Raw genomic sequence first — 27,845 nt, forward strand, 5'->3', positions numbered from 1 at the left:
TCAGTAAGCAAAGACATATAAATTCAAACCATTTTTTCTCCTAATGGACTGGGAAAGATTTATAATCCCTAGTACTGATGATGGTGTGGGAAAATGGCCATTCATGCACATTGTTGATAGAAGTGTAAATTGTTGCAAATTTGCTGATGGGTAATTTAACAATATTTATCAAAATTATCTTAACGTGCACACTTTTTGGCCCAGTAATTCAACTGTTAGGGGATACACTTTAGAGAAATAATAAATGCATACACACATATACACATATAGAAGTTTGTTGAATTGTTATAATAGCACCATGCCTAGCACATAGTCGGTGCTCCACAAATACGTGTTGATAAGGAATCAATAAAACAATAAATTGAAAGCAATATCAATGTCTATCAATAGGAGATTAGTTAAATACATTAAGGAACTTCTATATTATGGGATTGTCATACAGCTATTGAAAAGGATGAAGTTGAATGGTTGCCTAGAGCTGAAGATTGGGAAGTACTGACTGCAAAGGGACATGAGGGAACTTTTGGGAATAATGGCAATATTCTAAATATTGTGGTGATGGTTCCAAGTGTGCATTTAAAATGGGTGCTTTTTATTGTTTATAAATAGTTCTTTCACCAATGTGGTTGATATTTTTTTTTAAATGGATGAAGGTGTACTATTCTCATTAACATGGAAAGTTGTCTGCAATATAACATTAAGTAAAAAGGTTACAAAATGACAAATAGATGATGATCCCACTTACATAATATATAGAGAAAATATGTGTGTGACAGGGTGTGGAATAGGACTTTTCCTGTTGTCTCAGAGTTTTGCAGATGCCCAAAAGTTGAGGACAAAGATGGTAAGTACTCACATTTTCTAAAGAGAGATGTCAGACCATATATTTGGAACATACTAACAGATGGTCAAGCTGGTCCAGTAACTACTACTCCTGACAGCCTGCAGGAGAGAAGGCAAGAAAAATCCATGCCAGGCTCCCAGGCTGGCTGGGGCATGGGAGATGGCCAGGTGGGGACAGAGAGCATTGGTGGGGGCAACCTGCCCTTAACCACCAGGCTAAGCAAGGATGTGGCATCAGTCAAGGATCTTAGTAAAAATTAAACTCAATAGTTTAAGCAGAGTATGCATTTTTAAAGGATGCTGAATGCCAGCTGGGTCAGAGGGCCAGGCATCAAAACTCTGTGGTCAGGAACAGTGACTGGACCCTGGCGCTGCTCCAGCAAAAGCATCGCTGATGCCACTGCACCACACCAACATCCTCTCCTTCTCAGCTTCCAAATCCTAGGTCCCAGCTCCATCTGATTGGCAGAGATAGACCACACCGCTGTATCCTGGCTGCAAGGGAGGCTACCACCTTGCATGGGGGGTGGACTCAACATGGGAATTTCCCCAGATCTAGAAAGGCCACTAAAAGGATGCAAGATGATCACAAATATGGCAAGTGCCCTCTACAGTTATAGATTCCAGGGGACATCTTGACAGGACTCCACCCAAGAAGGCCAGAGGGGTTCCAGGGGGACAGTGTCGAAAGCAGGAACTGAAGGTAGCCCTCCGAAGTTAGGCAAGTATCCAGTGGAATAGTGCATGCAACTCCCCTACTGCCCCCAGAGGGGTTAGAGTGGGCAGAACACAGGAGGTGGGTTTCTAAGGAACTTACAAAAGCATCCCAGGATTAGGCTGAGTGAATTGGGGGGGAAGGAACAGAAGGGCTGATCCGCAGGTCAGGCTGTGTGGACTGGACGGAAGTTTTGATTTACGTGGGATATTTTAACACCTGAAAATGAGCCTGTCCTAAATCCTAAAAGTGACTAGAAAAGCTAAGGCATCTTCCCACATTCATGTCAGGTGATGGGAAGCTAGAGACAGCAGAATATGTTGGAAGGACGTATCGCTTGATTGTTCCTATCGCCTCCATTCATCTAAAAGGTCCAGATGCTGTATCCAAAATTATTAACAGGTAGGGAGGTAGGGAGGTAGGGAAGTGGTAATCTTGAGGAGAGGTCTTGTTTCTCAGTGCTTTTTGTTCATGAGCATCTTTTGTTTTAAAAGAAAAAAGGATAATCTAGATATGATGAACCTTGAAAACACTGTGATAGGTAAAAGAAGGCAGACACAAAAGGCCACATATTGTATGAGTCCATTTATATGAAATTTCCGGAACAGATAAATCTCTAGAGACAGAAAGCAGATAAGTGGTTGCCAGGGGCTGAGGAGAGAGGAATAGGGAATGAATGCTTAATGGATACAGGGTTTCCTTTCGGGGTTATGAAAATGTTGTGGAACTAAATAATAGTAATGGTTGCACAACATTGTGAATGCATTGTCAATAATGGTACGTTTCATGTTACGCGTATTCTACCACAATTTTAAAAACTGGGACAGCAAAACAGAAAACCAACCAAAACAACAACAGAAATCTAGAAATACTGATTGACAAGGAAAGATGTTCACTGTAAGGTAATTTTAAAAAGTAGGCTTTAAAACTATGCTCATATTTGTAAAAAAAAAAAAAAAGCCAATATAGTGTGATTTATATAATGTGATCTGAAAGGATAGAGCCATAATGTTAACAGTAGTTATCTCTGGGTGGTGGGACTACAGGGAACTGTTTACTTTATATGTTTCTATATTGTCTAATTTTCCTTAATAATGAACTAAATCTACTTTTAAACTAAAAAACATACATAAGGTAAAAACTGATAAGTGTATACAAGAGATACAGGTAAAGGGATATGGGAATTCAGAGGCTGAAGAGACAGCTTCCAACTTCCTGGGTTCTTGACACTTCCTCAGAGTAGTCTTCTGACAAGTATCCTTACCTCCAGGCTTCTTTTCTCCGACACATCTTATATGCTGCTACCACATGACTCTTCTGAAGCACAGCTGGGGTTTGATTGGTCCCCGCTGCTTACTGAACATGGTCTCAATTCCTTGGCCTGTGATTCAGAGGCTGCCACCAACTGGCCATAACCTTTTAAGCCATTCCTCATCCTCTTCATGTACCACGGTCCAGCCACCTTGTGCAGACACCACTTTTCCCAGGGCACGGACACATGCACACACATTATCCACCTCCCTGCCTCTGCTTACGGAATTCTCTCTGCATGGAACATGGATTCCCCTATTCCACAAGCCCCAACCATAATACCTGCTCTCCCATCCAACCTTCTACAACCCAGTGTCACTGCTTCCACCTGAAGACGTGGGGGGGAAGGGCATCTCTCTCCCAACCATTGTAATGGTACCTCACTCAGTGCATGAATCACTTTTCTATCTTGTGTTATTGTGGTTTAGGCTCCTGTACCGTCTACTCTAGACTACAAGCTCACTAAGGTCAGGGTTCATATTAGCAAATTAAAAAAAAATCTCAAAGCACTTGAAAAGATGCTCAACATCGCTAATTGTTAGAGAAATACAAATCAAAACTACAATGAGGTACCACCTCACACTGGTCAGAATGGCCATCATCAAAGTCTACAAACAATAAATGCCGAGAGGGTGTGGAGAAAAGGGAACCGTCCTACACTGTTGGTGGGAATGTAAATTGATACAACCACTTTGGAGAACAGTATGGAGGTTCCTTAAAAAACTAAAAATAGAACTACCATATGATCCACCAATCCCACTCCTGGGCATATATCCGGAGAAAACCATAATCCGAAAAGATACATGCACCCCAATGTTCACTGCAGCACTATTAACAATAGCCAAGACGTGGAAGCAACCTAAATGTCCATCGACAGAGGAATGGATAAAGAAAATGTGGTACATATATACAATGGAATATTACTCAGCCATAAAAAAGAATGACATCATGCCATTTGTAGCAACATGAATGGAGATCATCATACTAAGTGAAATAAGTCAGACAGAGAAAGACAAGTATCATATGATATCACTTATATGTGGAATCTAAAAAGACGATACAAATGAACTTATTTACAAAATAGAAACAGACTTACAGATTTTGAAAACAAACTTAAGGTTACCAAAGAGGAAAGGGGGGGGGCAAGGATAAATTAGGAGGTTGGGACTAACATATACACACTAATATACATAAAATAGATAAACAACAAGGTCCTACTGTATAGCACAAGGAACTCTACTCAATATTGTGTGATAAGCTATATGGGAAAAGAATCTGAAAAAGAATGGATATATGTATAACTGAATCACTTTGCTGTATACCTGAAACTAACACAACACTGTAAATCATCTATACCCCAATATAAAATAAAAATTAAATTAAACCTTTAAAAATAAAAGAAAAATCTCTCAGGCACATTTCTATGTGCCAGATTTAGTTCAGCAGCTTTTCTAAAGGCAGAAAAATAATTCAGGGCCCTTAGATGGTCCCCATGAGTATGCTTTCTGCATTCAAAAAGTATTCCTCAGTAACCCATAAAACTCGAGGACAATTCTCAAAGCAAGTCAATGCTTTGATGCAGGCAGCTTGTGGAGGGGTCGTCAGCAGTGAATATGCAAGATCATCTTTGCACCTAAGGAGAAACATGGATGAGCAATTACCCAGCAACTGAGCTCCCCTTGGAATTCAGTAGCACATTTTTAAAAATTTAATAGACTTTATGTTTTAGAGCAGTTTTAAAGTTTACAGAAAAATTGAAAGTACAGAGCATTCCCATGTGACCACCTCCCCACCCCCCCATAGCTTCCAATGGTATATCTGTTGCAATTGATGAACCAGTATTCATACTTTATTGTTAGGGTTCAGTCTTTGTGTTGGACACTCTCTGGGTTTTGACAGATTCAAAATATCATGTGTCCACCATGACAGTACCATACAGAACAGATCCACTGCCCGAAAAATCCCCCCCCCCAATATCTGAAAACAACTGCTCTTTTTACTGTGTCTATAGTTTTGCCTTTTCCAGAAAGTCATATAGGTGGAATCATACAGTATGTAACCTTTTCAGTGTAACCATATCACTTAGTAAGATGCATTTAAGGTTCCTCCATGTCTTTTTGTGGCTTGATAGCACATGTGCTTCTATTGCTGATTAAGTTCCATTGTCTGGGTACACCTCAGTCTGTTTATCCATTCACCTATCGAAGGACATCTTAGATTCTTCCAGTTTTTGGCAATAATGAGTAAAATTGCCATAAACATTCGTGTGCAGGTTTTTGTGTGAACATAGTTTTCAACTCCTTTGGGTATATACTTAGGAGTGTGCTGGCTGGATCATGTGGTTGAGAGTATGTTTATTTTTGTAAGAAACTGCCAAACTGTCTTCCCAAGTGGCTTCACCATGCTGCACTCCCTGCAGCAATGAATCAGAGTTCCTGTTGCTCTGTAGCCTCACCGGTGTTTGGTGTTGTCAGTGTTTTTGGATTTTAACCATTCTAAGAGGTGTGTAGTGGTATCTGGTTTTAATTTGCCATTCCTTCATGACATATGATGTGTAGCATCTTTTCATCTCCTTATTTGACATCAGCATAGCTGCTTTGGTGAGGTATCTGATGTTCGGCTCTTTTGTCCACTTTTCAACTGGGTTGTTTATTTTCTTGTTACTAGGTTTTAAGAGTTCTTTGTATAATATGGACACAAGTCCTTTATTAGATATGTGTTTTACAAATGTTTCCTCCAAGTTTGTGGCTTATCTTTTCATTACATATTGTTTTCTACCTTTATGAAAATAAGTACCACAGCACACAGACAGACAGACTGGGGCCATCTTTGACCTCCAGCATTTATTGGGCAACTCCATTTGGCCCCCCAGGTCTATGGGCTTATGCTTGGTCCTGTGTGTGCCTGGAACAGACCTCGATTCACTGGGGTCAAAAGAAAAACTAATTTTTAAGTCAAATAGAAAAAGCTGCCATTGCCACTTTTGAAGTGTGCCAGGAAGTGTGTAAATCATTGCTAAGCATGTGGAGTCTTTTAATATGTTTAACTATTGCTGCTGCATATTTTTTGACCTTCATTTGCACATTTATTCAACAAACGTTAGAGCCCTTGGAAAAACTCGGTGCTGGGCCTGGGTCCTTGCTTCCAAAGCAGCCTCACTGCCTCTGCCCCATGCCCTGGGCACCACATAATGAGCTGAGCCCGCAGCCTTCCCTCTCTATCTGCGGACTGTGTTCAGAAAGACTCCGAGCCTCTGCACCTCTGCTAACTCCCAAACTACAAGTTTCCACTTCCATCCTCACCTTGCCCTGCAGGTCTGGTACCTGCTGAGGTCTTCCTAGTTCCAACCTGGGCTCCACCTCACTGTGCCTCTGATCCCAGGAACACCTGGTACCAAGACCCTCCAAGGCACAGGCCCAGGTACATGGGCTTTCACAGCTCATGTGGCCTCTCAGAGGGGACTTCAAGGGAGATACATAGAAGAATAAGATGCATCCTTGCTTCTAACAGTCTAATTGGAAGAAACGGATATTAATACAAAGTAGTCTGTGATAAGTGCCAACAAATTCTGCAGATAGCAAATACAGTTGGTAAGTATAGTTAAAATTTAGGAGACTTGTACTGTGAGTTTAATTAATCTCTCCCCCCCTTAGTTTTCTCACCAAAATCCTAGCTTTTCCAAGTGTGGTCCCTAGACCAGTAGCAGCACTGACATCCCCTGAGAGCTTGTTAGAAATGCAGATTCTCAGCTTCCCTGGTGGCGCAGTGGTTGAGAATTTGCCTGCCAATGCAGGGGACACGGGTTCGAGCCCTGGTCTGGGAAGATCCCACATGCCGTGGAGCAACTGGGCCCGTGAGCCACAATTACTGAGCCTGCACATCTGGAGCCTGTGCTCCGCAGCAAGAGAGGCCGCAATAGTGAGAGGCCCGCTCACGGCGATAAAGAGTGGCCCCCGCTTGCCACAACTAGAGAAAGCCCTTGCACAGAAACGAAGACCCAACACAGCCAAAATTAATTAATTAATTAATTAAAAAAAAAAAAAAAAAGAAATGCAGATTCTCATCTCATCCCAGATCTACTGAATCAGAAATCTGCATCTTAACAAGATTCCCAGGACACTTGTAGGACATTACAGTTTGAAGAGCAGTAGGATGTATGCTGTTTAAATTCCCTTTCAGTTCTAAGCTTCTACAATTTGTGACCTTTACTATGACCTGATCAGGAAGGAGGCTGCTAGGAGTTCCCTGGGAGGATGCTGACTGGCTGGGCCTGAAGTGAGCCCGAGGGTGCCTCCCTAACCAGGCTCCAGGGCAGGCACCCAGGCACGACAGGCAGCTGCTGGACAGGCAGCTGCTGGCGGCTAGTCAGCGTGACCCTCTTGTAAATTCGTGCTGCCCTCCAGCCAAGGAAACAGCGCAAGTTGTCACGATGGAGCGTGACCCGAGATGAAAGCTGGGGGTGGTGCCCACGTGCAGTGAGCTTTGCCTGTTCATGCGGCTTCACTTGGAGACCTGGAGTCCTGGTCACGGAGCAGGCTCAACTGCTCTGCCCGTCCTTTGGGCTGCTGGGTAGGTGGAGTTAAGGGGAGAGAAGGGAATTGCAAGGAAGATTTATGCCGAGTTCTGAGGCTGTGGAGACGGGGAAGAAAATGCCTGCTAAAATCTGTCCCTGCAAATACAAAGAAAGCTTCAGATATCAAATTCCCATGCTTTTTCAGCATTGATCATCTGCATGACAGAAGGACACAGAACAAAAGCAGTGCAGTGGGAACCAGCAATGTGGGTTCTAGCTCCTGACTTCCTTCTTTTGATCGATTTGGACAAGTCTCCCCGCATTTCTCAATTTCCACATCTGTCAAGTGAGACCAGATTCGCTCATTCAAGTATTTAAGTTCCTAGGATGAACCTGACACTGGGGCTAGGTGCTGAGAACACACGTGATATTTATGGAGTTGACAATTTGGATCATTTTCTAAAGAAACTTCCAGCTTAAATATTCTATTTTAAGGACAGGATTTGGACCGAGACCTGGGTTCAAATTTGAGCTTTGTGACTTAGCAGCTGGGTACAAGCAACCTCTTAAATCTCAGTTTTCTCATCTAGAACATGGGATAACAGTTCCTCTTTCATATGGCTGCTGTGAGGGTTGGACAGTAGGTGTGAAACACTTCACAAGGAGGACCCAATGCAGTCACTTAGTAGGCATCTACCACGTGCCCTGCATGCACTACACACTCTAGTGTAGCTAGCCCAAACTAAGATGTTCTGGCCATGCAAAATACACACTGGACACTGAAGACCTAGTGTGAATAAAATCATTTTTATATTGATCACACGTTGGAATGATAATATTCCAGATATATTGGTTATATAAAATACATTAAAATTAATTTCACCAGTTTCTTTTAACTCTTTGTACGTGCCCCTAGAAAATTTTAAAATTGCGTATGTAGCTTACATTTCTATTGGACAGTGCTGGTCTCAGAGAAACAAAAGCACACTCTGTTGTCCTTGTGCTCTGTTAGCTTACACTGTGATGGGAGATGGTATTTACATGTGAATCCATACCCAAGAGAACCCCAGTGCGGCGCAGAAGCACAGAATTGTGAAAAAGTAGAAAGGAAGGGGGAGTCAGGCGGCCTGGGGTGGCTATGGCAAGCTTTCAGGAGGAGCTCAGGTGAGTGCGGTGTGGGTAGGCAGAGGGCACCCCTGGAGGGATGCACAGACCGTGAGTGAGCTTCTTCAGGGAAGGGCCTATGATTCTCCCACCATGCCTTGCATATGACTGATGACTGTTTGTTCTCTGCAGGGGTCAGGGGTGGTGGGCTGAAGAGGAACACAGGAACCATGCAGAGGGAGAGTGAATACAGAGGGCTTGTTTGTGAAGAGGCTGGACCCTCAGAACTGGGGGGACTGTGCACCCGGGAACAAGTAGGAGCGAGGTTGGCTAGACAGGGTGGCAGCTTAGCATTGAGGCAGTGGATGGTGAGGCCATCTCCGATCTTTCCCGGGTGTCCAGGGCTCATGCTCTCGCGTGTAATCCTTCCCTAGTCGCAGGGTGACTGTAATGACAGACCACTGACAAATAGACCAAAACTTGCATGCCTGAGGGAGCACTGTCTTGTAATCTGAGCATCTCGGCAGGCCAAGTATTTATTTCAGCACATCCATTCATCTTTCATCCATTCAAACATTTCCTGAGCCCCTACCTGGTACCCAGATCTGACACCAGATATGGGGGCCACAGAGATAACTGAGACACCATCTCTGCCATCCCCTTGAGCAGGGGTTGGCAAACTATGGCCCGTAGGCAAAATCTAGCCCACTGCCTGCTTTAGTAAATAGCATTTTACTGGAACACAGTCACGCCCAACCTTTTATGTATTGTCTGACTGCTTTTGTGCTACAATTTGTGCAGAATGAATAGTGTGACAGAGATCAAACAGCCCACAAAGCCAAAATATTCACTATCTGGCCCTTTGCAGAAAGTGTTTACTGACCCCTGTCTTCGAGCAACACCCATGTAAGCAAATAATGATAATGTGACACGACCAGAGTTCTGGGAGAAGGATGAGCACTGCTGAAAAGAAAGGGAAGGAGGTATCAGAGGCGCTGATGCTCAAGCTGTGCCTTGCAGGACCATGGGTTGGCTGGGCAGACCAGGGAGTAGAGAAATGGAAAGGACCCTCCTATGAGAAAAAGCTGCATATGTGAACACACAGAGGCAAAACAGGGCAAATTCTGGAAGTTGGCTCTGGCAGGGCCACAGACTTTTTCTTTTTTTTTAAAGATAGATTTTATTTATTAAAAAATTTTTTTTGTTTATTTATTTTTGGCTGCGTTGGGTCTTCGTTGCTGCACGCGGGCTTTCTCTAGTTGCGGTGAGCGGGGGCTACTCTTCCTTGCGGTGCGTGGGCCTCTCATTGCGGTGGCTTCTCTTGTGGCTCACGGGCTCTAGAGCGCAGGTTCAGTAGTTGTGGCGCACGGGCTTAGTTGCTCCGTGGCATGTGGGATCTTCCCGGACCAGGGCTCGAACCTGTGTCCCCTGCATTGGCAGGCGGATTCTTAACCACAGCACCACCAGGGAAGCCCAGGACCACAGACGTTAAGCAAGCCCTTGGTGCAGCCTGGCAACCCCACATCCATCCCCTAACCCCACCACTCTCGCGCTTTCCTGGATGACTACTCGATGCCTTCCTCTCTCTCCTCACACCTCCAACGCCTCCATTCACACTCAGCTGATGAACTCCTTACTGCCCTGGGGGAACTGAGGCAATCACAGGAGAACCTCCACATGCTCCCCAGCCTCCCTCTTACCTGCCGCCTTGCCACCAACTCTGCCCTCCCTCCATCCTCCAGGTGAATTGTCCATATCTAACCAAAGACCATCCCACCGCTGGGGATTAGATCCTGTCGGCTCTTCCTTACTCAAGGCATGGTTTTCTCAATCGTCTCTTGCATCATCAATTTCTCCTTCTCCATTGGATTAATCTCAAGTGCTTCAAACATGCTATACTCCTCTCGCCCTGAAAATTTCCCTTAACATCATAAGTCTCTGCCTATTTCTCTGCTCCTTTACAGCACATTCACCTGAAAAGGTGTGTGCATGCGCTGCCTCCAATTCCTCTCTCCTCATTGTCTCTGGAATCTATCTTCACTCAAGCTTTTGCCTCCTTCTCCTCAAAACTGCTCTCACTGAGGTCACTGATGACCTACTTGTTGTTAAATCTACTGGTCAATTCTTCCAAACAGGCTTTTTTTTTTTGGCCACACCACATGGCATGCGGGATCTTAGTTCCCCACCCAGGGATTGAACCTCTGTCCCCTGCAGTGGAAGTGCAGAGCCCTAACCACTGGACTGCCAGGGAAGTGCCTCTATGGGTCAATTCTTGATTGTCAGTCTACCTGGCCTAATAAATGCATTTGACCTCTTCTGCAATACACTTTCTTTACTGGCATCTAGGAATCTATCCTTTCCTGGGTTTTCCTCCTCCTGTACAGGCCACTCTTCCTCATCTTGCCAACAGATAAATGCTCACTTTTCTCCTTTTACTCCCCTGGGGATCTCATCCAGACATATAAGCACTGCCCAACGAGCTTGCTGTGATGATGGAAATGTTCTATACCTATGCTGCCCAGTATGGTAGCCCCTGCTCACATTTGGCTATTGAGAACTTGAACTGTGGCTAGAGCGCTTGAGGAACTGAATTTTAAATGTTATTCAATTTTAATTTATGTTAAATTTAAAAAGCCATTCGTGGATAGTGGCTACCATACTGGACAGTGCAGGTCTATTTGCTGATGACTCCCAAATACATCTTTACCCTCAACTGTTCCCCTTAATTCCAGACTCGTGGATCCAACTGCTGACCAGACAACTGCACTTAGATGTCTCACCTGCCTCACCACAGCCTTTCCCGTCTCTGTGAACAACAACCCCATCCTTCCAGTTGCTCAGGACAAAAAGCCTTGGGGTCATCCCTGACTCCTTCCTTTCATGCCCCACATCCAACCTGTCCGCAAATCTGTCAGTTCTGCCTTCAAGATACATCCCAAATCTTAACACTTCTCACCACCTCTCTACTCTGGCCCACGCCCCCCCGTCATCTCTCAGCTGGATTACTGCAATAGACAGCTCACCTGTCCCCCTGCTTTCTCCTTCGCCTGTCCTTCACCCAGCAGAAACCCTTTTAAAACCCAAGGCAGAAACATCACCCCGCTGCTCACCACCTCCAGCAGCTCCCTGCCCTGGCTGCCCAGGGAAGGCCCTCAAGGTTCTGTCCCCTGTCCCCCGGAGCCCTGGCAACTTCTACCTGTCTTCTCTGTGCTCACCTCTCCAGCCACGCTAGCTTCGTTCTTCAAACGCGTCAAGCACACTCCCTGCTCTGGGCCTCTTCTCTGCCTGGGATGCTCTTCCCTGAGACGTCCCAGGGCTTGTACTCTCACCTCCTTCAGGTCTTTTCTCAAATGCCACCTTATTAGCAAGGTCTTTCTGGACCACCCTAATTCAAATAACACGCTCTGCCCACATTTCCTATCTCCTCTACCGGCTTTATTCTTTTCACAGCACATCTCACCATCTGTATAATATACTATATGATTAGTATTTATTTATTAAGTACCTCCCCCACTAGAACATAAGCTCCTTGAGAGCAGGGATTTTGTGTCTCTCTCATTTCCCACGGTATCCTCAGCACCCAGAACAACAGGTGCTCAAGAAGTATTTATTGAATGAATGAAGTATAAGTGGCGATGGGCAGAGGAAGGTGCAGAGGCTTGGGAGGCAGATGGCTCATGAAGAGGCTGGGGGGACACGACCCTCGGGGACTGGGCATGGATGGAGAGTCACCAAAGGTCGCCAGATCACCTTGCCCCTCTAGCCAGGTGGCTTCTTTATCCTCCCAGCACTGCTCCCAGAACTGCTGACCTCCTGCCAGCCCCCATCTTCATGGAGTAGGAGACACACCCCCGCTTCCAGCCAAGGAACCTGGCTCTTTGTTTACCACGCTAGTAGCGGGAGCGGTTCCCGGGTGCCTCCAAAGGGGAGGTGGTCTCTGAAGAAGAGCACCTGCTCATGACCCCGCTCCTACCTCACCTGAAGTGGGCAGCTGGCCAGGGCTGGGGGGGGGCTACCTGCCTTCGGGCTGCCTTCCCACTGCTCCAGCTGGCTGTCAGAGGGGAGCGGAGTCTGTGTGTGACAAAGGGGTGCAGGGAGGGATGTCGCCTCTATGTGGGTCTGAGGCTGGAATCCCAGCCTTTTCTGGATTCTGACGAGACATTTTGCAATTGGTGTGGCCTGCAATTGCAAAGTGTCAGGGCATTTTCACACTGGAAGAGCCCGTGGACATCCCCTAGGCACTAGTCTGACCACCTCACCTCATAGGTAAAGAAACCGAGGCCCAGGGTCCTGCCCAAAGTCACTCAGTGAGTTAGTATCTGAGCCAGGACTGGAATCTGGGTCCGCCTCCTGCATCTCTTCAACACATGGTGCTGCCTGGATAACAGTGTCCTTTGGATCCATTTCCCTTGGCCCCTCTTTCAGACCAGGCCTGGTGGTTTCAACAAAATGCTGATTCCCGAGTCTGGCCTGGGCTGTGCCATCACAGCCTGGGTAAGGAGTATCCTCCTTTGGGCCTTAACCTCTGTGCCTGTACGTAAGTGTCTGACCCTGATCCTCACATGCTCTGATGCAAATTAGAGGACTACTGTAGTTGTCATGGCAACTCAGAAGTGCGTTTGCGTCAGGTACTTCAGCTGCTTGGCATCCCTCAGCGAGATGGTTTGCTAGGTCTCAGCTCTGTCACCGACCAGCTATATTATCCTGGGAAAGTCACTAATTCATCCATTTATCCACCCATCCATCATTCACTGACATCCAAACAGAATCTGTGCCAGCTTAAAATATCACATACAAAGCATGACCATAAGAGAAAAATAAAAGCTCAAAACCGTGTTCAGGTAGAAATATAGAGAGATTACAGGGGGTTAAAAAAAAAAAAACCCAAGCTAAGCATTGAACATGCATTGCTTTGGTAATTAGGAAAAAAAACCTTAAGAACCTAAGCTGATACAACTATTACAATTTAACTGTAGGTTTTCAAGTCCTTTCTGCTCCCTGGCCTTAGTTTCCTCATCTGTAAAATGATGGGGTTGGACGTAATGATCTAATAAGGTTCATTTCACCGTTGTCATTTTGTGACTTTGCTCTTACAGAAGAATGGGGCAGAGTGTCCACTCCACACCTCTCTCTCTTCCCATCTCCCTCTTCCCCAGTGGCAGCACAATGACTGACACACAGACATACTTAAGCTACATTTTCCAAGTTCCCCAAATTGAAGGAAATGGACACGACCTGGTGCTAACAGAAGCCACTCATCCAGTTCATTCAATATTTACTGAGCATATACCATAGGCAGGGCATGGTGCCAAGGCTATGGTGATCAGTCAGATAAATCTGACAAAGATGCTGTCCTCAAGGCATTTTTAAAGGCAACTGTAGTAAAGTCAGAAGTAGTGGGTTCTAATCAACTATACTCCAATAAAAAATTTAAAAAACAAAACAAAAAAATTAATAGAAAAAATAAAGAAGTAGTGGGTTCTAAAGAAGGCAGAGACAGAGACAAAACCCTACAGGAGCTCAGAGGATTGAAAGCCCATTTTTTACTAAAGGAATTAGGGAAGCTTTGGGAGGAAACTTTTAAACATGGTCTTGGAGGAAGGGTAGGAGTTTTAAATGATGAAACTAATCCATGCACATAGTAATAACAATTCAAATGGTACACAGGTATATAATATGACAGAAAGTAAAAGTTTTCCTCTCAGCCTCCCACCCCCCAGTCCTAACCTGCAGAGGCAACCACCTCAGGTTACTTTTTAAAATATATGTTTCCTGTCTGCTGCATCGATTTGGGTCAGTATCTCCTGCCCCTCCAGGATGTATGATGAAGTCATTGGCCTGGGCACTTCTCTCGGCCTCTCCTGAGGAGACAGGACAGTGGAGTGTATGTAGAGCCAGACGGCTCTGGAGCCAGACGGCTGGGGTGCTAATCTCATTGCTTCCATTTTCTAGCTGTGTGACGCTGGGCAGGTTACTTAGCCTCTCTGTACTTCAGTTTCCTTATCTGGAAAATGGATATAAAAATAGCACCTAGGGGGCTTCCCTGGTGGCGCAGGGGTTGGGAGTCTGCCTGCCAATGCAGGGGACACGGGTTCGAGCCCTGGTCTGGGAAGATCCCACATGCCGCAAAGCAACTAGGCCCGTGAGCCACAACTACTGAGCCTGAGTGTCTGGAGCCTCTGCTCCGCAACAAGAGAGGCCGCGATAGTGAGAGGCCCGCGCACCACGATGAAGAGTGGCCCCCACTCGCCGCAACTGGAGAAAGCCCTCACACAGAAACGAAGCCCCAACGCAGCCAAAAATAAAAATAATAAATAAATAATAAATAAAAAATTTAAAAAAAATAGCACCTAACTCATAGCTTTGTTATGAATTCAATAACCTATAGTAGGCTTAGGATAGGGACTGGGACATAGTGGAGAGTCAATAAATGTTAGCTATCAAATTACTAATACCCTTCTCCACATTCCAACTTTTGATTAGCTGATTGATTGATTACCAATGCTTCTTTACATGTCAAGGTTTAAATCATTCAGAGTGTGTTTTGGAGCTACATGAATTTTTGCATGCTTTGCAAATTGCTCATAAATTGCATCTAAAACTTGTAGAGCAATAAGTAACATTTATATTTATGATTATGTCCACTGCAGAATCAGGTAGTGTGATTAAATCAGGACAGAAAGGGATGTAACACTGTATCTATCCAAGTTGCTGGATGGAAAAAGTTCAAGTATATAGGTTTGTTTTTCTTTTCTTGTACGCCATCAAGTTGCTCAAAATCATTCTATACTTTAGTATGCTTCGTGCTTAGTCCAGACGTCTTCCACAGGTTTTTCTTCATACTTCTGAAGTTTCTCACTGCCTTTTTTCTTATAGAAAGTAGATATATATGTCTTCTTCACCTTATGGTAAGATCATCAAGATTTCTAATTTTCCTGTTAAATGGTCAATTTTGGACACATTACTCTATGGATCTGCTGCACAACTGTTATACTGGCTTGGCTCCATTTTTTTCCGCCTCAGATCCCATGTCCTCCTCTTTGCTGAATTCCTTTTATTTACACTGGAGTTACACCCTCAAGTAATTTTCCTGAGTAAAATTATGTGGAAAGGAAATGTTCTGAGTATTTGCATGCCTGAACGTCACATTTTACATTATGCTTTTTCTAATTTTTCTCCTCCTACTTCAACACTATGTTTTCCACCCCTGCCCTCCAATAAAAATGATCTTGATATGTTAGTCAGGGGCCTCCTAACTACCAAACACAATGGACACCTTTAGTGCTAAAACTTTCTGTGAAATTTGACATTGCTGACGACCCTCTGATTCTTAAAACTCTTTATTCTCTTGGTTTTGGGGAATCTTTGTTCTTTTCCTTCCTTTCTCTTTTTATTTCCTTTAAAGTTTTTCCTTCTCTTCATAACCCTTCAATGCTGATATTCTTTGATGCTCCATCTCTGCCCACTGATGGTCTCTTCTACATGGGCTTTCTGAAAAGGTTCATCTAACACCAGGACTTCAGCCACCATCTCTGTGTTGAAACAGAGCTCTAACTAAACTCTGCATAATAATTTCAAAATTAGTACATCTAAGGGGACAAAAGACCTGTATGCAGAAAACTATAAGACACTGATGAAAAAAATTAAAGATGATACAAACAGATGGAGAGATATACCATGTTCTTGGATTGGAAGAATCAACATTGTGAAAATGACTATACTATCCAAAGCAATCTATAGATTCAATGCAATCCCTATCAAACTACCAATGGCATTTTTCACAGAACTAGAACAAAAAATTTCACAATTTGTATGGAAACACAAAAGACCCTGAATAGCCAAAGCAATCTTGAGAAAGAAAAACAGAGCTGGAGGAATCAGGCTCCTGGACTTCAGACTATACTACAAAGCTACAGTAATCAATACAGTATGGTACTGGCACAAAAACAGAAATATAGATCAATGGAACAGGATAGAAAGCCCAGAGATCAACCCACACACAAACGGTCACCTTATCTTTGATAAAGGAGGCAAGAATATACAATGGAGAAAAGACAGCCTCTTCAATAAGTGGTGCTGGGAAAACTGGACAGCTACATATAAAAGAATGAAATTAGAACACTCCCTAACACCATACACAAAAATAGACTCCAAATGGATTAAAGACCTAAATGTAAGACCAGACACTATAAAACTCTTAGAGGAAAACATAGGCAGAACACTCTATGACACAAATCACAGCAAGATCCTTTTTGACCCACTGCCTAGAGAAATGGAAATAAAAACAAAAATAAACAAATGGGACCTAATGAAACTTAAAAGCTTTTGCACAGCAAAGGAAAACATAAATAAGACGAAAATACAACCCTCAGAATGGGAGAAAATACTTGCAAATGAAGCAACTGACAAAGGATTAATCTCCAAAATTAACAAGCAGCTCATGCAGCTCAATATCAAAAAAAAAACAACCCAATCCAAAAATGGGCAGAAGACCTAAATAGACATTTCTCCAAAGAACATATACAGATTGCCAACAAACACATGAAAGGATGCTTAACCTCACTCATCATTAGAGAAATGCAAATCAAAACTACAATGAGGTATCACCTCACACCAGTCAGCATGGCCATCATCAAAAAATCTACAAACAGTAAATGCTGGAGAGGGTGTGGAGAAAAGAGAACCCTCTTGCACTGCTGGTGGGAATGTAAATTGATACAGCCACTATGGAGAACAGTATGGAGGTTCCTTAAAAAACTAAAAATAGAACTACCATACGACCCAGCAATCCCGCTACTGGGCATATACCCTGAGAAAACCATAATTCAAAAAGAGTCATGTACCACAATGCTCATTGCAGCTCTATTTACAATAGCCAGGACATGGAAGCAACCTAAGTGTCCATCAACAGATGAATGGATAAAGAAGATGTGGCACATATATACAATGGAATATTACTCAGCCATAAAAAGAAACGAAATTGAATTATTTGCAGTGAGGTGGATGGACCTAGAGTCTGTCATACAGAGTGAAGTAAGTCAGAAAGAGAAAAACAAATACCGTATGCTAACACATATATATGGAATCTAAAAAAAAAAAAAAAGTTTCTGAAGAACCTAAGGGCAGGATAGGAATAAAGATGCAGACATAGAGAATGGACTTGAGGACATAGTGAGGGGGAAGGGTAGGCTGGGACGAAGTGAGAGAGTGGCATGGACTTATATACACTACCAAATGTAAAATAGATAGTTAGTGGGAAGCAGCCACATAGCACAGGGAGATTAGCTCGGTGCTTTGTGACCACCTAGGTGGGTGGGATAGGGAGGGTGGGAGGGAGACGCAAGAGGGAGGAGATATGGGGATATATGTATATGTATAGCTGATTCACTTTGTTATAAAGCAGAAACTAACACCCCATTGTAAAGCAATTATACTCCAGTAAAGATGTTAAAAAAAAATTAGTACGTCTAAATCTTTTTTTTTTTTTTTGGCTGTGCTGCGCAGCTTGTGGGATCTTAGCTCCCTGACCAGGAATCGAACCCGTGCCCTTGGCAGTGAAAGCGCTGAGTCGTAACCACTGGACTGCCAGGGAATTGCCAAGTATGTCTAAATCTTAATCATTAGTTTACCTCCATTCAAAGGCTGTTTCCATTCTTGTGGTTTTAATTTGGGATCATGGAGTCACCATTGACCCAAATCTCCCTATTTAAGAACTGTGCCGTCATCCTCAACCTCTCCCTCTTTCATATCTCCCAACCAGTTGCCTAATCTGCTCAAGTCTATATCAGAAATATCTCTGGAATTTCATCATCTTCCCTATTCTCACTGCTACCTTAATTCGAATCTTCATCATTTCTCACTTGAATTACGGAAACAGCCCCCTGACTGGCCCCTCTGCCCCCAGCCTCCTCCCAGTCTCTCTATCCTTCATTCAGCTAGTTACCTTCCAAAATTTTTTTGTGTGTGTGATCATACCTTTCCTCTGTTTAAGACCCCAGCTGGCTCCCTACTGCTTATATATATAGAACAATGCTTAAACTCCTTAGGATTATACAAAATACTTTGCAATTTACCTCTCCACATTTACATTTCCAACCCTCCTCTCACCCTTCACCCCCACATTTTCTACATACACTTCAGCCATAGAAATCTCTGAGGATCCCATCCTTTCTTAGACTTTCCCCTTCATGGCTTTATGCATTCTTATTTACTGTTTCATTCCTAACTTTTTCAGGCTCAGTTGTCCTTCCACATTCCCAGAGAACCCTGCTAATAACTTTTTAGCATACAATATTGTTGAGATCTATTTTCTTCTTCCTCTGTGGCTATGCTGTCAACTCCTGGGAAGCCAGGCCTGTGTTACACTTACTGGTATCATCAGCACCCAGCACAGATCTAACCATGAGAAGATGCTTCAATTTGATGTCAAGGGAAGAAAAGAAGGCAAAACCTCAGTGAATGAGTATGTTCAGGAGCAGGAAGGGGAACCATGGTTAAGAGTTGCGTGAGGGTAATAAGGACCCTATAGAGTCACAAAGGCCTAGGGGAAAGAATTTCAAGGAGAAGGAGATGGTCAATGATGTCAAATGCTGCAGGGAGGTTGAAGATGAGGCTGGGAATAGGTCATGGTATCTGAAGACTTGGAGGTCTCTGGCCACCTTCAGGAAAAAGCATTCCAGTAGCATGAGGAAGGAGCTGATGAGATTTGAAGCGCTTAGGAGAGAGGAAGTGGTGTGGAAGCAGTTCTTTTCTGACCTGACTGTTACACAACATTTGACATCAACCCTGCCTATTTATTGAATCACTTTCCCCTTCTTTGGCTTCTATGAGGCACATTTTTACATCTCCTCAGATTCCTTCATGGGCTCCTTGTTCTCTACTGCCCTTTAAATGTCAAGGTTTCCAAGGTTCTGTTTTTAGATCTTGTTTCTGCACCCATTCATGATGATTTCAATGATGCCTACCTCTTGGCGACCCCACATCCTTATCTCCAGCCTTGGAATATCCCCAGGCTTCAGACCCATATTTAACACCACCTGTTGGATGTGTAGATGCCCCAAGGGCACAACAAGCTCACATTTCTGGAACTCAACTCATCTCCCACCACCAAAAACCTCCCTCGAAAACTTGCTTCCCAATTTTCACCAACTATACCTACCTACCAAAGGGTACAACCCAAAGTTTTCTTAACTCTTTCCTCTTATCACTTTTTAAGTTTTGTTATTCCTATCACCTTCATTTTGTATACTAAAAATGAACCATCAGAAAGAGAAATCAAGAAAGCAATCCCATTTACAATCACATCAAAAAGAATAAAATGCCTAGGAATAAATATAACTAAGGAGGTAAAAGACTTGTACTCAGAAAAACTATAAGACATTGATGAAAGAAATCAAAGATGACACAAACAAATGGAAAGACATACTGTGCTCATGGATTGGAAGAATTAATATTGTTAAAATGAACATACCACTCAAGGCAATCTACAGATTCAATGCAATCCCTATCAAAATGCCAATTGCATGTTTTCACAGAACTAGAACAAATAATTCTAAAATTTGTATAGAAACACAAAAGACCCTGAATAGCCAAAACAGTCTTAAGAAAGAAGACAAAGCTGGAGGTACCACACTCTCTGATTTCAAACTACAAATCTATAGTAATCAAAGCTATATGGTACTGGCATAAAAACAGACACATAGATCAATGGAACAGAATAGAGAGCCCAGAAATGAACCCACACTTATATGGTCAATCCATCTACGACAAAGGAGGCAAGAATATTCAGTGCGGAAAAGACAGCCTCTTCAATAAACGGTGTTAGGAAAACTGGGCAACTACATGCAAAAGAATCAGACTGACTACTCTCTTACACCATATACAAGAATAAACTCAAAATGAATTAAAGACTTAAATATAAGACCTGGGGGACTTCCCTGGCGGTCCAGTGGTTAAGACTCTGTGCTTCCAATGCAAGGGGTGCGTGTTCAATCCCTGGTCAGGGAACTAAGATCCCACATGCTGTGTGGCAAAATATAAATAAATAAAAGATCATCATAGAAAAAGACCTGAAACCATAAAACTTCTAGAAGAAAACATAGGCAATATGCTCTTTGACATCAGTCTTAGCAATACTTTTTTGGATGTCTCCTCAGGCAAGGGAAACAAAAGCAAAAATAATCAAATAGGACTACATCAAACTAAAAAGCTTTTGCACAGTGAAGGAAACTATTATCAAAATGAAAAGGCTGCCTGCTGAATGGGAGAAGATATCTGCAAATGATATATCTGATAAGGGGTTAATATCCAAAATACACAAAGAACTTACACAACCCAACATCTAGAAGACAAAAAACCCGATTAAAAAATGGGCAGAGGAGTTGAATAGACATTTTTCCAAAGAAGACATACAGATGGTCAAAAGACACATGAAAAGATGCTCAACATCACTAATCATCACGGAAATGCAAATCAAAACCACAATGAGATATCACCTCACACCTGTCAGAATGGCCATTAACAAGAAGACAAGAGATGACAAGTGTTGGTGAGGATGTGGAAAAAGGGAACCCTTGTGCACTGTTGGTGGTAATGTAAATTGGTGCAGCTACTCTGGAAACCAGTATGGAGGCCCCTTAAAAAACTGAAAATAGAACTACCATACAATCAAGCAATTCCACTCCTGGGTATTTATCCAAAGAAAATGAAAAGATATATGCACCCCTATGTTAATTATAGCATTATTAACAATAGCCAAGATATGGAAGCAATCTAAGTGCCCATCAACAGAAAAATGGATAAAGAAGTGGTGATATACAGATTGATAGATACACACACACACACATACGTACACACAATGTAGTATTACCTGGCCATAAAAAAGAATGAAATCTTGCCATTTGTGACAACATGGATGGACCTAGAGGTGCTAAGTGAAATAATACAGACAGAGAAAGACAATACTGTATGATTTCACTTACATATGGAATTTAAAAAACAAAGTAAATGAACAGCATAACTAAATAACAGAGGCACTGATACAGAGAACTAACAGGTGGTTGCTAGAGGGGAGGGGGTTGAGGGGAGAAGAGAAAAAAAATCCTATCACCTCAATAATCCAGAAATGTATCCCCTCTTTTTCCAAACCCACAGCTTAAATCCCAGCCCTAAAAATTTTCAGCTGCATTGTTACAATCTCCCCAATTCAATTCTCAATCCCTCTTCCAGCATTCTCCAACTTCTTCCAAAGAAGTCTTTTTCCTCGAGTACTTAAAAAAATGGATGCATAATTTACACACAATAAAACACACAAATTATAAGTGTAAAGGTTGATGGGTTTGAATAGAACCACCACCCAAATCAAGATATACAACATTTCTGTGGTGTCAGAAAGTTCCCTTGTGATTCTTTTCAGTCAAGCCCCTGATACCCAGAGGCAGCTGATATCCTGATTTCTAGTACCATAGATTAGTTTTGCCTGTTCTGGAACTGTATATAAATGGAATCACATGGTATGGATTATCTTGTGTCTGGATTCTTTAGTCAACACAGTGTCTGTGAGAGTCATCTAGGTTATTGCATTTTCACTAGTTTGTTCCTTTATATTGCTGAGTAGTATCCAACTGTATGGATATACCACAACTTATTTTTCTATTCATCTGTTGATGAAAAATTGAGTTGTTTTTAGGTTTGGCTCTTATGAAAAAAGCTGTCATGAACATTTTTGTGTAAGTCTTTTTTGGACATATATTTTCAATTTTAGATAAATATGCAGGAGTAGAATCGCCAGTTCACAGGATAAGTGTATGTTAAATTTTATAAGAAACTGCCAAACGGCTTTCCAATATGGCTCTAGTATTTTATAATTCCACCAGCCATGTCTGAGAGTTCCAGTTGCCAAAACAAGTCTTTTTCAAATGCAGATCTGTCATACTATTTTCCTACTTAAAGACCATCTCTGGCTCTCTCCACATATGTTCACATTCCAAAGCAAATAGGCGAGGCTCTCCATTATCTGCGTCCCAATTGTCCAGCTTCATCTCTTGCTACTTCTCCACATGTTTCCTTCACTCCAGTCATACTAACCTCACTCAGTTCCCTCAACTCATGAAGTTCTTTCACTTCTTTAAGTCCTTCCCTCTGCCACATTTGCATAGCGAATGCCTACTCATCTTTTCAGAGCTATGTGCTGATTACGTCACACCTGTACCCACACCCTTGTGAGTTAATTGCTGCTATTCTGTGCTCCCTTAACATACAGGATATAACTCCATTAGAATACTCTGCTCAAAGCACTAGAACACATTATTTTCTACTTGCTACCCGACTAGCTCCTGGAAGACACTACTACCACTGTTTAATGATGGTCTACCACCAGACAGACACTATATTAGCTGCTGTGCATAGAATGAGTAACAACAGTCATGGTCTCTGTTCCCCTAGAGCTTAGGGTAGGGTGGAAAAGAAAGCCAAGTAATCACACTCACAAATGCAGAATTAGAAACTGAGTTAAGTGGTCTGAACACAGGGAGTGATGAGTCTATGAATATGTAAAAGAAGAATCTGTCCTAAATAGGGTGGGGAGGGGGCATGGAAGGTTTCCCTGAGCAAATAATGCTGGAATCTAAAGGAGACACAGGAATTAATCAGGTGAAGTGTGTTCCTCCTTATTGTGGGAGAGAACCTGAGACTGTTCAGGAAACTGAAATTAAGCTGGCGGAGGTTTGAGAACAGAGACTAATGGGCCCCGTGTGAGGGAAAAGAGTTGGGCAAGGGCCAGACCTGAAGCTGCTCACATCTGGCCACCATCTTGCTCAAGACAGAGCAGCAGGAGACCTGGTTAGCAGGAGATCCTCTGCCGACAGCCATGACGGCTGCCCACTGTCCATCACTGTACCCAGCACAGGGTCATGTGAGACAGACATTTGTGAATTAGTCAATTTTAGAAGTGTTCAAGAAGTTTGACAGCTAATGGAAAGAGAGATTACGTGTATCCTGAGTGGGCTGCAAGGTTGGGGGAAGAGTGTTTTTAAGCAAAGGCACAAGTTGGGTTTGTTGACTGAATACAGCCAACAGAGGTAAAGGGATGAAATATGTAAATACAGTTCTGCCATAGGTGGAAAGGATGGAATCACGAATACAGAGATTATTAGTTTTGAAAAGGAAGAATAATTCTTCCTTTGAGGTAAGAGAAAAGGGCAGGAAAATGGGGAAAGATCTAGAGAAAAGACACTAACTCTTGGCAGTTATTACAGTTACGTGGTTCACTGGACATTTTCCTGAATCTGCATGGTGCCATCAGACGATCACTTTTTGTCAGCTGTGTCATGGATTCTGCCCATAATCGTGGTAGCAGATTTATGGACTGGTGACTGTGCAACCAGCACAATGCTGGGAGTTTTCACATACATTCGCCATCTCACTAAATTTTCATAACTTTTCAAAGTATACAGTTTTAGGCCCAATTTACAGATAAATTACAATTTACAGAACTTGGGTTCAAGGAGGTTAAAAACCTTTCCTGGATCTACACTGTCAGTGAGTGGATGACCTGGAATTGGAACTCAAGTCCTGTGGCAACTTGGGAGCCACAGAACTTGAGCTCTTTTCCCTTCTCACTGGTTTCAGATGTTTTGCTCCAATACAGCTGTAGCCTAGGCACAGTGCAAGGTGGGAGAGGCAGTTTTTGCCTATAGGGTCGGTTTAATTTGCATAATGTGCCCTCCCGGGTCTCGTATGAGTGAATGAGGAATAAGAAGACAGTTTGGGAAGCTAGAATGTAACACTCTGGCATAGAACACATTGTCTTCTTATTGAGATGGGAAGGATCAGAAAAAAGCCAACACTGGAGTACATCACAGGTTAACCTAACTAAAGATGAGGTCAATAACTTCTCCACAGAGTCCCATGGAGTCCAAGAGTGCCATGGAGACATGCCTTCATGTGACCTTTTGAGCTCGGGGCACAAATGCCAAGATGTCAATAACTTGGGTGATAACCAGAGTGACTATGGGTGGGGCAGCCCTTAGAAGACAAACCTATCCCAATAGGAGAAAAAGAGCCTTTGGAATAATTGCCAGAGTGTCCATGGAAAGCTACAAAGCTGTGAAGACCCTGCACCAGGAGACAGGTGTCCACACCCACAGAGAACAGCAGGTGATGTGGGAACTAGTTCCACCTGTAGAGCGCAGTACTGCTGGAGTGATCTGAATTAGAGGAGGGCAGGAGAGCCAGATGGGCAGGTTCCCCGTTTGGAGAGGTGCCTTTAGGGATATTAACAGGAGACATCATTGTGTATCACTGCTGCCACCAGGGAGGGTGGTCTCTTGATCATTACCAAGCTTCTTTATACTATCTTACAGCCCATGCACTTACAAATTGGTATCTACTTAGTCTGTGCTGTAGTTGACTCATACTTATTTTAGCATAACCTAAGACTCATTCCAACCCTGGCAGCTTTTCCAACTTGAGGAGATATAGTCAGTTGAATAGTGTCCCCACAAAATTCATGTCCACACAGAACCTCAGAATGTGATCTTATTTAGAAATCAGTCTTTGTAATTAGTTAAGATAAGGTTATACTGGAGTAGGGTAGGCCCTAATCCAATGAAAGCTTTCCTTATAAGAGACAGAAGAGGAGACAGAGAAGGCCAAGTGAAGACAGATGCAGAGATTGGAGTGATGAGGCTAGAAGCCAAGGAAGACCTGAATCCACCAGAACTGGCAAAGAAGGACTCACCCCTAGAGCTTTTGGAGGGAATGTAGCCCTGTTGACTCCTTGATCTTAGACTTATGGCCTCCAGAACTGTGAGAGAATGAATTTCTGTTCTTTTAAGCCACTCAGTTTGTTGTACTTTGTTACACCATCCCTAGGAAACAAATACAGGAGCTGAGGTCATTCTCCCTAAAGGGCATGTTAAGGAGCTCTCCAGCCCCCAGCAGCCCCTTAGTACACCCCTATATGTGAGTGCCAAGAAAAAATGTCTGCTGAATAAATGCATTTCCCAGATTTTAAATTGAGGGAGAAGCATGATGTCCCTGAGTTAGCATGGAGGGATCAACAATAACAGTAGATAGTATCTGGAAGACCTGGAGGCTGTCTATCAAAAAGTCTCATCGTGTGGCTTTAGCTGGCAAATTCAGTAAGTGTCAGAATGCGGCTTCTAGTTTTATCAATCTCAAGGTTGAGTCAACCTTAGCATGATTAGCTAAATCATGCTAATCAAACTCCCAAGAAATAAAAACAAGGCTGCAAATGTATTGATCTGTATGTGTGTGAGAAAGAGAGAAAGCTTCTCTTTCAGGATCCAAAATGCTCAAGTTCACTGGCAGGGGCCCAGAGTCAGCCCACCTGGAAGCTGATCAGTGACTGTAAGTTGTATGGAATGAAAGCAAGGAGGCAGGGCACCACCCAGCAAGCAAAGAGGAAGGGACTCCATCCAGGCCACAGAGAGGCCCAGTGGCCTTCCCTGTACCACGACAGACCACAAAGTTCAGGCCCGCCTGTCTGCAGCATTCACTGCAAATTTCTGGTTTTCTGGCTCCTCTTCTCCATGGTCTGGGGCCAACTGCCCCACTTCCACTCACATAGCTGTCCTCTAAACAGGGTGTTAAATGATTATGTTTAAACTTGCTATATTACAGTTATGTCTGGACTTGCCTCCCTAAGATCACAAAGCAGGTAACCTTAACTAAAGTACTGGGTTCTTCCAAACCCACATTTACAATCTGTTTAATACCATAATAACTAACACCACCTGCATTAGTTTACTGTAGCTACTATAACAAAGTACGACAAACTTGGTGGTATTCTTTTTAAAGAATAGAAATTTATTCTCTCACAGTTCTGGAGGCCAAAGGTCCAAAATCAGTGTGTCAGTAGGGCTGGGCTCCCTCTGAAGGCTCTGGGGGAGAATCTGGTCCTGGTCTCTTCCGGCTTCTGGTCACTCCAGGTGTTCCTTGGCTTGGGTCTCATCACTCCAATCTCTGCCTCCGTGGCCACACTGCCACGTCTTCTTCTCCGTGAGTCTCATACTGATAATCCAGAATTATCTCATCTCAAGATCCTTAACTTAATCACATCTTTTTCCAAATAAGTTAACATTTACAGGTTCTGGGGACTTAATGTGAGTATCTTTCGCAGTTGGGGGATTTGGGGCCACCATTCGAGGCTTTTGAACACTGGACCTATCTATCTGTATTCATACATCTTCAGTGTCTCATACATGAATGAGACTGAAGAGCTAAATTAAGGCAATCTTATTTCTAATTCTAAGGCACCTCACTACCGCTATATACCATCAATAGCCCTCTGAAAGGTAATCTAGAATCTTGATATCATAGGCCTCTCAAGCACAGGCCAGTGTGAATGGGTTTCATGGGTTCATGATTCAATGTGAATTATCTCTGACATCTCTTCAGGCCAATCTGTCACTATAAACTGTAATTGCAATCAGCATTAAATTTGACTATGATATCAAATATCTGGCATGATTATCTTTTACTCTACCTCTTCAAATCCTTTCTACCTTTTGAGGCCCAGCTAACCCCCTGCCTTCCCAGGGCATGACATTTTCTTACCCTCCACACCTTCTCACAATCCTGCTTTCCTTTGAGGTCTTCCTACCCTGACCGTGGGAATCACTTGTGCCTGGGACTTGATAAACTCTTCCTGAGAGTTCCTTTCTCCAATTAGACTCGATGCATATAATATAGTCTATTGTTGGAATTTTGTTAAATAATTGTTGGTTGATGAATGTAAGGGGAACTAGTGATGGTTAAAGCACAGATCACACCAAAACAAGACTGTTCTCCATTGTGAGGCAGGAAAAAAAACACCTGTTTGCTTGGAAGGTCCAAGAGAAGAGAGAATACTTGTTTTGAGTCAACTGATTTAGAAAATTAGATAATTATCTCCTGGAGGATGAGATATTTAACATTCAGCTAAAAGGTAAAGTTCTTTTACATAAGTGGTAACTGTTAAGACAGGGAATGTGATTTTCTATCAAGAAATATGGCATAGATCTTTCAGGAAGGAAAGTTAGAGGACCCAAAGTATCCTCCTCTCCTCCCAGACAGGATTTGGTGAAGCATCTGTGTAGACAAAATATAGCCCCAATTTCAAAACGTAGGTGAATATCTGACAGAAGAACACTAAGAATCAGAAGCACTAAAAGGAAGGAGAATTGCATGATTCAGGAGTCCCCCCACATCATCAGTTAGACACAGACCCTGGTGACGGGAGCCGCATCCCAAGTACGAGCCATGACCTTCATGTTGCTAAATACAACACTCAGTTTCTCAGCCGCATTAGACACAACAGACCACTCATTCCTTCTTCTTGAAATATTTTGTTCTCTT

At 43.0% G+C, this 27,845-nt stretch overlaps 1 protein-coding gene across 4 annotated transcripts in view; it reads right to left on the reverse strand.

Moving 5' to 3' along the window:
* Positions 1 to 27,845, reverse strand: part of TMEM266 (transmembrane protein 266) — a 137,983-nt gene that overhangs the window by 95,680 nt on the left and 14,458 nt on the right. The window contains exon 2 of one of the 4 annotated variants that reach the window (XM_082452634.1): positions 26,328 to 26,519. The exons of 2 other annotated variants lie outside the window; for them this stretch is intronic. The gene's annotated coding sequence lies outside the window, so the exon portion shown is untranslated. Of the gene's footprint in view, positions 1 to 26,327; positions 27,840 to 27,845 lie in introns of those variants that run through there. One more of the 4 variants, XM_082452633.1, reaches the window with a different exon arrangement.

The sequence above is a fragment of the Balaenoptera physalus genome (genome assembly GCF_965194825.1).
Source record: "Balaenoptera physalus genome assembly, chromosome: 2".
Taxonomy (NCBI): Eukaryota; Metazoa; Chordata; class Mammalia; order Artiodactyla; family Balaenopteridae; genus Balaenoptera; species Balaenoptera physalus.